Below are 14,319 nucleotides of genomic sequence, written 5' to 3'. Positions count from 1 at the left end.
TCACAAGCTGCTCAAGTCCCGCCTCTTCATCATTATCCTGCAACATTAAACAGCAATTATGTCTTAAAAACTTTATACATTTTTACAGCTTGAATATTGAAATAATCCACACATTAAACTTCGAAAACTGATAATAAATTCTCATTGGAAATAATATAAAAAAATGTTTGAAAAGATATATTATCTATATTTATAATTAGGGCAAATCTTTTCCCTACATTTTTTCTGTCACGCGATAGGATACAGTCAAGTTACTCACATGTGTATATACAAACACATACACTATATACACAATATAATATGTACAATATATTTATTTAATAATATTCCTCCTCACCTTTTGTTGTGAATAAAGTTCTCCCTCAGCAATGTTTCACGTTGCCTGCAGGAAACTGCAGTACAGGCCTTCATTAACACACAATTTAAATAATAGGTCGCTAAATTAATAATAATAATAATAAATGTTCAATTTACATTATGTAGAAAGCTTAAACATTTTAAAAAGATAACGTATACATTTAATATCTTCCTCACCTTTTGTGGAATTAAATGAATAATGTTATATTTCCCCTCAGTAATGATTTAAGTTTCGGTGGGCAAACAAACTCTTTGTCAAACAGTTCAGTCAGCAATTGGTTCATGTTTCCATGGGAAAATTCAATACAGGGCGTCGCAATTGAGCACACAATTAATTTACAACCGAGAATAGTTTTACATTACCAATTTATTCGAATACTTTGTGGATATAATTAACACAAAACTAAATAAACCAAAAAAGACTGCAGTAAAGTCACACTGTTGCCAGTAGGCTACTGTAAATAAGATTTACAGTTCTAAACTGTATTTCCATTTTACAGTATTTAAATGCTACTGTAAATATATGTAATACAGTGTGCTACCGTAAAAAACCCAGGTTTACAGTATACTACTGTATACTATACTACTATTCTTTTTATTTTTTTATACATTCATTTTTATTATATTTAAATTAGCTATAATTTTTAGATAAAATTTATTTTTACATTTTAACCTACAGATACTGCTAACATTTAATTCAAAGAGACAATTTCAAATATTGAAGCCTTTATTTAAAACAATACAAATACTTTAAGAAGTTGCGTGAAATTACATTTAAAACATACAAATTTCAAATAATTTGCAGTAATACATTTAAAATAACACAAATTATAAACATACATACGTATAACACTGATTACAGGTTTAGTTAATCCAAAAATTATAATTTTAAAATTTAAACAATGATTTTCTTTGGTTTTCCAGTTACAATGGGAGTAGTTTGTGACCGCATTATAAAATGGCTCCACATTATACGCGCTATATATTTCAAGTGTCTCAAAGACATACAAAAAGGGGTGATGAAAATATAATCCATATAATCAATTTTGACCCGTCATTTCTCTAAATGAGTAATGCAAGTAAACAGCTATACCTGATGGATAGGATGCTCACAGTCAAGTTTACTGTCAGGTCTGCAACAACCAGGATATACAGTATTGTTCAAAATAATAGCAGTACAATGTGACTAACCAGAAAAATCAAGGTTTTTAGTATATTTTTTTATTGCTACGTGGCAAACAAGTTACCAGTAGGTTCAGTAGATTCTCAGAAAACAAATGAGACCCAGCATTCATGATATGCACGCTCTTAAGGCTGTGCAATTGGGCAATTAGTTGAATTAGTTGAAAGGGGTGTGTTCAAAAAACTAGCAGTGTGGCATTCAATCACTGAGGTCATCAATTTTGTGAAGAAACAGGTGTGAATCAGGTGGCCCCTATTTAAGGATGAAGCCAACACTTCTTGAACATGCATTTGAAAGCTGAGGAAAATGGGTTGTTCAAGACATTGTTCAGAAGAACAGCGTACTTTGATTAAAAAGTTGATTGGAGAGGGGAAAACCTATAAAGAGGTGCAAAAAATGATAGGCTGTTCAGCTAAAATGATCTCCAATGCCTTAAAATGGAGAGCAAAACCAGAGAGACGTGGAAGAAAACGAAAGACAACCATCAAAATGGATAGAAGAATAACCAGAATGGCAAAGGCTCAGCCAATGATCACCTCCAGGATGATCAAAGACAGTCTGGAGTTACCTGTAAGTACTGTGACAGTTAGAAGACGTCTGTGTGAAGCTAATCTATTTTCAAGAATCCCCCGCAAAGTCCCTCTGTTAAAAAAAAGGCATGTGCAGAAGAGGTTAAAATTTGCCAAAGAACACATCAACTGGCCTAAAGAGAAATGGAGGAACATTTTGTGGACTGATGAGAGTAAAATTGTTCTTTTTGGGTCCAAGGGCCACAGGCAGTTTGTGAGACGACCCCCAAACTCTGAATTCAAGCCACAGTACACAGTGAAGACAGTGAAGCATGGAGGTGCAAGCATCATGATATGGGCATGTTTCTCCTACTATGGTGTTGGGCCTATTTATCACATACCAGGGATCATGGATCAGTTTGCATATGTTAAAATACTTGAAGAGGTCATGTTGCCCTATGCTGAAGAGGACATGCCCTTGAAATGGTTGTTTCAACAAGACAATGACCCAAAACACACTAGTAAACGGGCAAAGTCTTGGTTCCAAACCAACAAAATTAATGTTATAGAGTGGCCAGCCCAATCTCCAGACCTTAATCCAATTGAAAACTTGTGGGGTGATATCAAAAATGCTGTTTCTGAAGCAAAACCAAGAAATGTGAATGAATTGTGGAATGTTGTTAAAGAATCATGGAGTGGAATAACAGCTGAGAGGTGCCACAAGGTGGTTGACTCCATGCCACACAGATGTCAAGCAGTTTTAAAAAACTGTGGTCATACAACTAAATATTAGTTTAGTGATTCACAGGATTGCTAAATCCCAGAAAAAAAATGTTTGTACAAAATAGTTTTGAGTTTGTACAGTCAAAGATAGACACTGCTATTTTTTTGAACACACCCCTTTCAACTAATTGCCCAATTGCACAGCCTTAATAGCGTGCATATCATGAATGCTGGGTCTCATTTGTTTTCTGAGAATCTACTGAACCTACTGGTAACTTGTTTGCCACGTAGCAATAAAAAATATACTAAAAACCTTGATTATTCTGGTTAATCACATTGTACTGCTATTATTTCGAACAATACTGTACCAACAAAAACACATCAGGAAGAATGTGTAGATGCAGTATTTGGAGAGTCTTTGGCATAGGACTTCACACGCAATCATGTCTGCCGTTAGACGACTTTAAATTATGTCAAGTCACATGGAGTTATGCTATAATGATTTGGTGTTATACATTTTGCATCCTACTTTTGAAGCTAGAGAGGTGATCATGATCCACTACCACTGTTACCAGAAAACCCATAACACCACTAAATCAGCATCATAATAGCAAAATTCAAATTTTTGTGACCCATTTTTTTAGTCTAGTTAAGATCTCTTAAAATAGAACTGGTTTAAAATGAAACAGGCAAATAACAAACATGTGCAATGCAAAGTATAATTTTTTTATCAGCATGTGCATTCCCTTGTTGGAACCCATGGCGTTTTATGATGCTAACCCAATGCTCAACCACAGAGAAAGGTTCTAAGAACGTTCCTTGAAAGTTCCCAATAACGTTATGAATGTTTTTGCTTGTAATGATAAAAAAACATTACATTCTATTATTTACAAACTGTTGTAATACATTATTTCTTAATGTTCTGTTAAAATATTGCATAAACATTCATAAAATATACTAAACATTAGTTTTAAACATTGTGAGTACATTTAAACATGACATTGTCTGAATTTTTTTTTTAACATTCCTCTAACATTTGCACAATCAAGAAACATTCCTAAAAAATATGGGTAACTATAGGACAGAACACATTTCTGGGTTAAAATAACCCAGCAGTTGGGATAAAACAACTCATTATTTGGGTCACTTTAACCCAGAAATGTGTTCTGTCCTATAGTTTACCCAACCCAGGGTTAAAAACAACCCAATATTTTTTAGAGTGTAAACAATTTAAAAACTGGACAATTTTATGTTGGCTTAACATTATTGGGACCTTTGGGAACGTTGTTAGAACTTAGAACTAGAACTTAGAACTAGAGGAGATATACTCTTTAGCCTTTACTTACAGTAAATACAGTAAATGTACTTACCAACTTACAGTTCTGAATGCACATCAAAATGAATTGTCATAAGAAATAATACAGTAGCTTAAAAAAAATACCAAACTTCTGGTATAAAATAATCAGTCTTGTTATAAAATAATCCTGTGGGTCCTGTAAGCAAAAGAAAGATGGTCATAATTATTTTGAACTACAGTTTTGTACAGTACTGTTTGTTACAGCTGTTAGTTAATTAGGGAGACCTAACTAACCCATACATGCAGCATACTGTATCTTATTGAGAAGTGTCTCACCTAATACAAGTTGTTTCACTCAAACTCTGTGAGGTGGTGAAGAAAGGATGGATATTCTGTTGTCCTCTTCATCCTCACTTGTCTCTCATTCCAGTTCTTGCAGTGTATTTTGTTACATCCTCATTAATTTATCCTCCCAAAGAATTTTAGACCGCAAAATAAATGCAGGGAAAAAAGGACATATTTAACACATTTAATACATGATGCTAAACACTCATATTTTTCAGTAAATACTGTTTTAAAAAAGAGATAACCAGAGTAGATGTACTCTACTCGAATCACTGCACCATGGCCACAGGTCTGTGTGTTATGACAGTGTGACGTGGTTTTCTGATCGAGGCTGAATATTTACTGTACAGCTACATTGGCCTCAAAAGCAATTGAATACAAAACAAAAATAAATTTTAAAACTTTATTTTATGCAAATTAGGTTTCAGTCTTTATGTTTAAACATATTCACATTTAAAATGTTTTTCCGATTGGCCACAACACACACATAACATACGCTCATACATGGAAGTCGTTTGTAAAACTAAATGTTAAGCAAACTCTTATTATGTTCACATGGGACTTTCTAAAATGCTTAACGTAGTTTAACGAATTTGAAAGATACAATTTAGTTATACACCTTATTAATAACGCATAATTTATGTAACAGGTAAAGCCAAGCGGATGAGAATATAAGCACAACGTGGTTACTTACACATTAAGGGGCGGTTTCCCGGGCCAGGATTAGCTTAATCCAGGACTAAGCCTTAGTTAAATTAGGAAATATAACTAGTTTTAACAAACATGCCTTACTAAAAACATTACCTGTGTGCATTTTGAGGTAAAACAAAGGGTACTGATGTATTTTAAGATATGTCAGTGCAAGTTGTTTTCAGTTTGGAGAGCTCTTAAAAGTGTTTAAGTCTAGGACTAGTCTAATCCCTGTCCGGGAAACCGCCCCTTATAAGAGTTTTCCTCCCAGCAAAATGTAATTTAGGGTACTTTTTTAAATATGCTTTTATATTAATAAATTATTCTCATAGGTAACGTTATATACTAAATCTGATCTTTTCATATCATTGACATATACATTAGGCTACGTTAAGCATTTCTTCATAATAGTTTTATAAAAGGAAAACACTAGCGTGTAATTTAACGCACCGCGCGTGCTCGTAGGCTTGCATACACATAGTTTGATTTATTAATTAGGTTTATACTGACTTTGGTAAACTAATATTACCGTTATACGTTAAGCAACGCGTCCAGTTAACGGTTTTAAAATGTCCCGTTCGGGTAAACAACAACCGCGGGTCTGATAATAAATAACTTATATAGATAACTTTTTCATTCTCTCCTGTATACTGAAAAGCGCCACTGTCCCAGTAAAAATCTTGTTTGAAAACTCTTCAGTTTATGTGCACACCTGAAATCGATCCTCTGAACACCTGTGCTGCTACATGGTTCCTTAGCTAAAATAAGTCAATGCCTGTGTGTATACAATTGTCAAAAATAATGATTTTGAGAAAAATAAAATAAGGATTTGTGTGAATAAGGAAAATACCGCCAAAAGACTTAGAAAATATACAGTAGCATACAGCAATTTTCAAAAATACAGTAAATTACTGTATATGATGTATGATGGCACAGAAAATTCCCAAAATGCAACGCGAATTACAGTTATGTACTGTATAAATAGTTTACAGTATAATACTGGGTGATATACAGTAAATAACTGTAAAAATTACAGAAATGTCTAACAGTTCACGTTTATCTTTAAAACACGAACCAGAGTGAGCGAGCGGAATTTGTCATGATAGATATATACATATCTATGAAAGTTAGTGATAAGAGAACCCACCCATTCAGAGGAACAGTATGATTGATCAGTTTTTCTGTCACTCAAAATGAGTTACAGCTGGACCACCAATCGCAGGCCGTTTCTGAATCCGAAGGGTGCAGACTGCGCCTGTGGAGGTCACATGCAGACTGCATACGCCATTAAGCCAGGTTTCTTTAGGTTAACTAAGTATTACATTCGCAAGTCCTACGCATATTACAACAATTTACGATTAACTAAGAATAAAAGTCAACTTGTTAATATTCTGAAATAAGACAGTCTTGATGACGAATGCATAGATATGCGACCTCCTAAAGCTGAAGTTACGTCCAAACCCAGTTCATATTAATCCTTATTTTAATTAATATTTACAAATTACAAACAAATTATACAAAGAAACACTGCTTATAGACTTATAAGACCACCACACACACACACACATAACATACGCTCATACGTTGAAGTCGTTTGTAAAACTAAATGTAAAGCAAACTCTTATTATGTTCACATGGGACTTTCTAAAATGCTTAACGTAGTTTAACGAATTTGAAAGATACAATTTAGTTATACACCTTATTAATAACGCATCATTTATGTAACAGGTAAAGCCAAGCGGATGAGAATATAAGCACAACGTGGTAACTTACACATTAAGAGTTTTCATCCCAGCAAAATTTCCTCCCAACAACAATTTACGATTAACTAAGAATAAAAGTCAACTTGTTAATATTCTGAAATAAGACAGTCTTGATGACGAATGCATAGATATGCGACCTCCTAAAGCTGAAGTTACGTCCAAACCCAGTTCGTATTAATCCTTATTTTAATTAATATTTACAAATTACAAACAAATTATACAAAGAAACACTGCTTATAGACTTATAAGACCTGTATTTACCAAAGATTGCCCGTTAAATTTACCCGAAATGAATTTTATCCACAGTTTAAACACTACATTGACGTCACAGCCAGCGGTGATTTTCAGCAAGACTGGCCGAGGTGAGGCGCTGTTGTCCGGTATAAATGAGCGGTGAGCGCCCGCTGATTATCTGGAGCTCCCATCGCCAAAAACTCGAAGGAAATGTTAAAATAGGCGATATCTTTATGAACCTACTGCAAATTCTTGATATAAAAAAAATACATTCTCGACTGAAATGCTTTCAAAACTTTGAATTTTGGCACAATAACAGAAATATTTCCTAAATCCGTCTGCTCAGCGCTCAAGACCTGCATATTAACCTGAAATGTTTTTTTAATTTAAAACAGCTGATTTGTATGACGTTGGATTTATTCAGTATTCGCTCCTTTGCAGATACACAATAAGAAAAGCTAAATCCTTCACAAAAACAATAAGTTGTTTTTATTCCAGTCATTTTTAAAGAATTTTAACACAAAAAAATTACCAAACTACATGAAATTAATTTTATTAAATACATTTACATATTCAATTTCATCAAATCTACAAGCCTGCAGAATGACTTTTTACAGTGTATGTAAACCTTTTGGAATTTCCTAGTTTTCGGAATAGATTTGTAATAAAATGTGAGCTAATCTTCGTTCTAAGTGTAAGATATTGACAAACATAATGTGTCTAAAAATAATTACACAAAACATTCGGACCTTTCATGTCTTTATTGAACACACTCATTGAACATTCAAAATGGCAGTGAATAAAGTAAGTGAACCCTTAGAATGAATAACTGTTGAACTCCCATTGGCAGCAATAACCTCAAGCAGGCACTTCATAGCTGTGGATCAGACCTGCACATCGTTGAGGAGGAATTTTATCCCATTATTCCTGGCAGAACTGCTTTAGCTCGGTCATATTGTTTGGACGTCTCATGTGTATGGACCTCTTCAAGTCAATCCATTGCATCTCTACTGGGTTAAGGTCTGGGCTCTGACTTGGCCACTCCAAAAGGTAGATTTTGTTTTTCTCACATTACCCTGAAGAATTGTCTTTTATATTTGGGAATTCATCTTCCCCTCAATGATTGCATTGGCCCTGATGCAGCAAAGCAGGCCCAAATCATGATGTTTCCTCCACCATACTTTACAGTTGGGATGATGTTTTCATGATGATATGCCGTGCCCTTTCTATACCAGATGTAGCTCTGTGTGTTTTTCCAAGTAGTTCAATCTTAGTTGAGTCCACAATCTTAGTTGAGTTAGTTAGTTCAGTCCACAAAACATTTAGCCAATACCACTGTGGAGTGTCAATGTGCTCTTCTGCAAGCTTCAGGTGTGCAGCAATGTTATTTTTAGTAAACAGTGGCTTCCTTCATGGTTTCCTGCCGTGGATACCCTGCTTGTTCAGTGTGTCATGTATTGTAGACTCATGAACAGAGATAATAGCAAGTTCCAATTATGACTTCAAATCTTTGGCTGTCATTCGGGGTTGCTTCTTTACCTCATTGATGAGTCTTCGTTGTGCTCTTGGTGTCATTTTGATGGGGCGCCCACTTCTTGGTAGAGTAGCCATTTGTAGATTGTTTGCTGTAGACTGGAGAATTTCTTAAGTCTTTGAAATAACTTTGCAACATTTCCAGCTTTATGTAAAGCAATAATTCTTGATCGTAGTTCCTCTACAAACTCTTTTGGCGAGCCATGGCTCACATAAGCGTGTTCTTCCTGTGCAGAATAAACACCAAGGGGTGGTTTCCCATACAGAATTAGCTTAAACCGGGAATAGGCCTTTGTTTAATTAGGAAATATAACTAGTTTTAACAAACATGCCTTACTATAAACATTACCTGTGTGCATTTTGAGGCATAACAAAGGGCACTGGTGTAATTTAAGATATGTCAGTGCAAGTTGTTTTCAGTTTGGGCAGCTCTTACATTTATTTTAGTCTAGGACTAGTCTAATCTCTGTCCGGGAAACTGCTCCCAAAAGTTTGAGGGTTTTTTATCAGTCGAAGCAGTGGCGGATGGTGACTGCTCTTCCAAGGGGGGCAAATTCAAAATATGTGTTTGGAGTTTCATGTGTGTTGCTCGTGTTTTCAAAATATGTGTTTGTTGCGTCATGTATAGCATATGCATCATGTGTTTTGTCAAAGTAAGTGCCTGCTGCATATGCGTCAAAACCATTTATGATAAAAGAGAGTGACGCTCACGTTCACAAAATACACGCAAGACACTTCCTTAACAGTAAACTCTGATTATGCATGATATTAAGCGAGTCTCTGGCAAATGCGAGCCAGATACATAAACCCTTTAGATGCGCCTGCAGCAGGCACTTATTTTGACAAGACACGTGACGCAAATAGCTGAACGCATATTTTGAAATGACGAACCACAACGACAGGCTACATACATACATGTTGTGACGAACTTCACATTGTGCGCCCTTGAAAAAAGAACAAAACGCCGCCGCAAGAGTGCCTACTCTATCTAAAAAGTATGACCACATAAGTCCAATTTTGGCATCTTTACACTGGCTGCCAGTTACATTTAGCATACAATTTAAAATATCACCTACAAAGCCTTAAATGGCCTAGCACCCTCGTATATTAAAGAACTACTATAAGAATACAATCCACCACGTAAACTGCGATCACAAAATTCTGGTCACTTAATTATCCCTAGAATATCAAAAGTGTCTAAAGGTGGTAGATCCTTTTCCTACTTGGCAAAAGAGCGCTCACGCTTCAATATTTGATTGACAAGACAGCTGACTCGGTGGTTGCCTAGCAATAGAAAGCTGCGTCGAGAGAGGCTTCTGATACTGTTGTCTTATTCTAGTTTGTTTCACTAAACTGCATCTCCGCTATTTTAAGCATTACTTGACATGTACTTAATGACTTTTTTAACGCCTCAAAAAGAATGGAGTAGCCTAATGGGGACAGCCTTAAATTCAATGTAGAGATAGGCAGTATACTGTAGTCCTAATACGCTTTTAAATTGTCATTAAAAAATGTAACTGTGTTTTTTAGCAGGTAGACCTTGTCGGCTTTATCATTTTAAAAGTAGATCACCACACAAAAAAGTCTGGACACTAGGGCTGTCAAAATTGCTCAAAAATGACGTTCGAATATTCTCCCTAAAAAACCCACGAATATTCGAACTATTCGAATATCTGGTGGTTGCCCATTTTTTCAACGACGTTAACAACGTTTAATAACGCATTACGTCAATAACAGGACAAATTAATATAAAGAGACATAACTACTTCTATAGGTAGTCTATTTAAGTTTAAACATATTTGACAACGTATATTACATACACAAAACAAGTAAATCAAGAGACATCAAAGTGATATGGTACCTCGGTTACTGTACATGGCTTGACAAAACTCCCTGAAGCCTGCTCCATCCACGACACTGATCGGTCTCATGTCCTTACAAATGAACGAAATTAATTTCTCCGTTATGACCTCTTGTCGTGTTGCAGACAAATAGCTTGTGGGGGCGATGCAAAGTAGGTGTTAAGACGTGACTGTTTAGCTGGAGTTCCACACATTGTGGTTTCGTACACACTGCAAACTTTCAGGAGTGACAACCGCATTTAAATGTGAAAATGTGATGATTGACACGGAGATAACCATAGCAACGGCCTGCCGTCTCACGTGCTTATCACTCACAGCTTTGATGGAAATAATTTAACAGCATTATGTTTTGCAATAAACCTCTGTCGTGTCGTTGTGTCCCAGATAGCAATGAGTCGGCGGACCACCGGCGGAGGCAGTAAGCGTCATAAGGTGGCATCTCGCAACAAATGGGAGTGACGTATTCGGCGGCAAAAGTTTCATCCCCGCCAGCGGGATGCACCTATAGCCGACTGCTTGGGGATGGTGGGATAAAGATATTTTTTGCTATCTGGGGTATTGTACGCATTTGTGAGGCTGCGCGCGCTCTTGGAGTGTTGCCAGGTCCTCGTCTTTTTTGTACTCGCATACCATTTAAGCGCTTAACCATTTATGGCTTTTGGTGTCACGATCGGTTTTAACCGAAAAGTGGAAAACAAAAGGAGAACCCAAACGCAAGAGATGTAAGAAAATATAACTATGAATTTATTTACAAAAATAACTGAAACACCCACGTAGGGGTAAAACAGAAGATAAACTTAAACACTGTGATGAAACACAAACTAAACACGGGAAAACAGGAACAGATCTCAAAACACACGAAGCACATGAACACTGAGATCTTCACAAAACTAAACTACGACAACGCACGCACACCACACAGAGAACACGAGGGCATTAAATAGACAGCACATCAATGGGGAACAGGTGAACATAATTAATCACTTAAGACACGAGTACATAAGGGAGTAGGGTTAAAGTGACGAGACACTGGGAACACGTGTCACACATACATGATGTGAAAACACACGTGTTCCCACATAAACACAATGCTGCCACGATCTTGCCCTCTTACATCCAACCTGGAACTACCCAAGGTCAGGCAAGACCATGACAGCCACAAAACACTGGAAACATGTGGAAGCCACACACTATATGCCTCCCCATGCTCCCACACAGAACAGAGTACTGTCATGGTCTTGCCAGATACACTCAAACCTGAGTCTAGTGCAAAACTATCTGGCAAGCCCATGACAGTACCCCCATCTTCAAAGACGGATACAAGACGTCACAACAAAAACAAACAAAAACATTAAACACGAGGAACGAAAGACTGCACAACAGAAGACAACCACGACAACATTACCACAAACAACAAAGGTAAACAGACATACGTAACAAACGGATTGGGGTGATTTAACAAAAACAATATATGATGAAGGGGAGGTGGGGCAAAAACAGGGGGAACAAAACGTCCATGGTGACCATGAGTCTTAAAGTCCCGCGGCTGAAAAGCCGACTGGTGACGTGTCTCCGGCTGTGCCGGCGGGTGACGGGTCCCCGGCTGCGCCGGCGGGTGACGTGTCCCCGGCTGCGTCGGCGGGTGACGTGTCCCCGGCTGCGTCGGCGGGTGACGTGTCTCCGGCTGCGTCGGTGGGTGACGTGTCTCCGGGTCTACCGGCGGCTGACGTGTCTCCGGCTGTGCCGGTGGGTAACGAGTCTCCGGCTGCGCCGGTTCTGAGGCCCTCTTCGTCCTTCTCCTCCTCCCTCTCGACGCAGGGAGCGCAGGTCCGAGACTGGCCCCGGGAGTAGTCTCCAGCACCGGGGAGACGGGATTCGACCTCCCCATCCTGATGGCCCCGGTCATAATCCCCCTTACGCTGGACTGAGTCTGGCGGGGTCCAGCAAGCCCAGTTGGTTGCCGCCTGGCATTCACCTCGGGTCCGCATACGAGTGGGGCATAAAACTCGAAACCCGACTCGTATGCAGGACGGGATCCTCTTCCCCGTATCGCCAGGCGGCTGCCAGCAAACATCCTCGCTGGGTTTAGTTTTGGTGCGTGCGTTCTGTCACGATCGGTTTTAACCGAAAAGTGGAAAACAAAAGGAGAACCCAAACGCAAGAGATGTAAGAAAATATAACTATGAATTTATTTACAAAAATAACAGAAACACCCACGTAGGGGTAAAACAGAAGATAAACTTAAACACTGTGATGAAACACAAACTAAACACGGGAAAACAGGAACAGATCTCAAAACACACGAAGCACATGAACACTGAGATCTTCACAACACTAAACTACGACAACGCACGCACACCACACAGAGAACACGAGGGCATTAAATAGACAGCACATCAATGGGGAACAGGTGAACATAATTAATCACTTAAGGCACGAGTACATAAGGGAGTAGGGTAAAAGTGACGAGACACTGGGAACACGTGTCACACATAGATGATGTGAAAACACACGTGTTCCCACATAAACACAATGCTGCCACGATCCTGCCCTCTTACATCCAACCTGGAACTACCCAAGGTCAGGCAAGACCATGACAGCCACAAAACACTGGGAACATGTGGAAGCCACACACTATATGCCTCCCCATGCTCCCACACAGAACATAGTACTGTCATGGTCTTGCCAGATACACTCAAACCTGAGTCTAGTGCAAAACTATCTGGCAAGCCCATGACATTTGGCTCATGAAGCGATCAAGTTTTTGGTGTTGTTAAAATGTGAAGGTGCCAGTCCCAATATTTTGATCTTTGAGGTAAAGCGTTTGGATTTATTTCGGTTTATTATTGGATTTTTCTTGTTCGCTGTTTTTTTAGTGCAAGATCTGGCAACACTGAGCAGCAAACGCTTGTGCCTGTGTCATTCTCTGTACCGCACATACAGAAGACTTTTCCCCCTTGTAATAATATATTTCTTCAGAAGAGAGACCTGTCATGTCCATGATGCACGTTTAAACACTTTATTAACTACTAGTTGTTCAGTTCGGTTATGTAGGCTACACACTATGCAAAGTTTCTGTAAACGCGGTTGTCACTGCAGTTTGCGGGAGTTAATGCGGTTGTAGAATGCGATTGTCAGTCCCGTAAATTACTGAAGTGTGTGTGTATAGAACAGGATTAAGCATTAAAAGTTGAAGTGACAAACAAATTAATATGCAGTGTGTACAAGATGCCATGCTCATTTGGATGCACATTTTCGAGATGTGACATATGTTGCTACTAGTAGTCGAATGGTATGCTAACAACTTTATCTCGCGGCTCAACAATTTTACATCCTACCGACCAAAATCCAAAGTACTTCCAGACATAGCTTTTTAGATTTTTGGGGGTTAAAATCGCTTTTTCTGCTGCGGTCGACTTTCTGCCATCTTCCATGCAAGACGCCAACTTTTAACAGTGACAGACAGTGTGACTACTGTGACCTGTCCCTGAACCAGGCACACTAGTGCGCCCATTCACAAAGCAGACAGCCACGCCTCTACTACCGCGGGCTTTAAAAAAAATAAATAATTTATTCGAATATTAATTTTCATATTCGAAATTCGTTTTTTTAACTATTCGAATATATATTCGAATTTAGACTATTCGTTGACAGCCCTAGTGGACACCCCTGCGTTACATTATTAATACGCTCGCTTGTACGGTTTAACCTTAGCCGCTATATTCTACTTCTTATATTATCTATTGATTTTCTGTGTTCTCCTCTACATCAACTCATGTAAAGCTGCTTTGCAACAATTAACAATTGTGAAAAGCGCTATATA

Source organism: Misgurnus anguillicaudatus, chromosome 4 (genome assembly GCF_027580225.2).
Source record: "Misgurnus anguillicaudatus chromosome 4, ASM2758022v2, whole genome shotgun sequence".
Classification (NCBI taxonomy): Eukaryota; Metazoa; Chordata; class Actinopteri; order Cypriniformes; family Cobitidae; genus Misgurnus; species Misgurnus anguillicaudatus.
Note: the sequence above shows the minus strand (reverse complement) of the source record.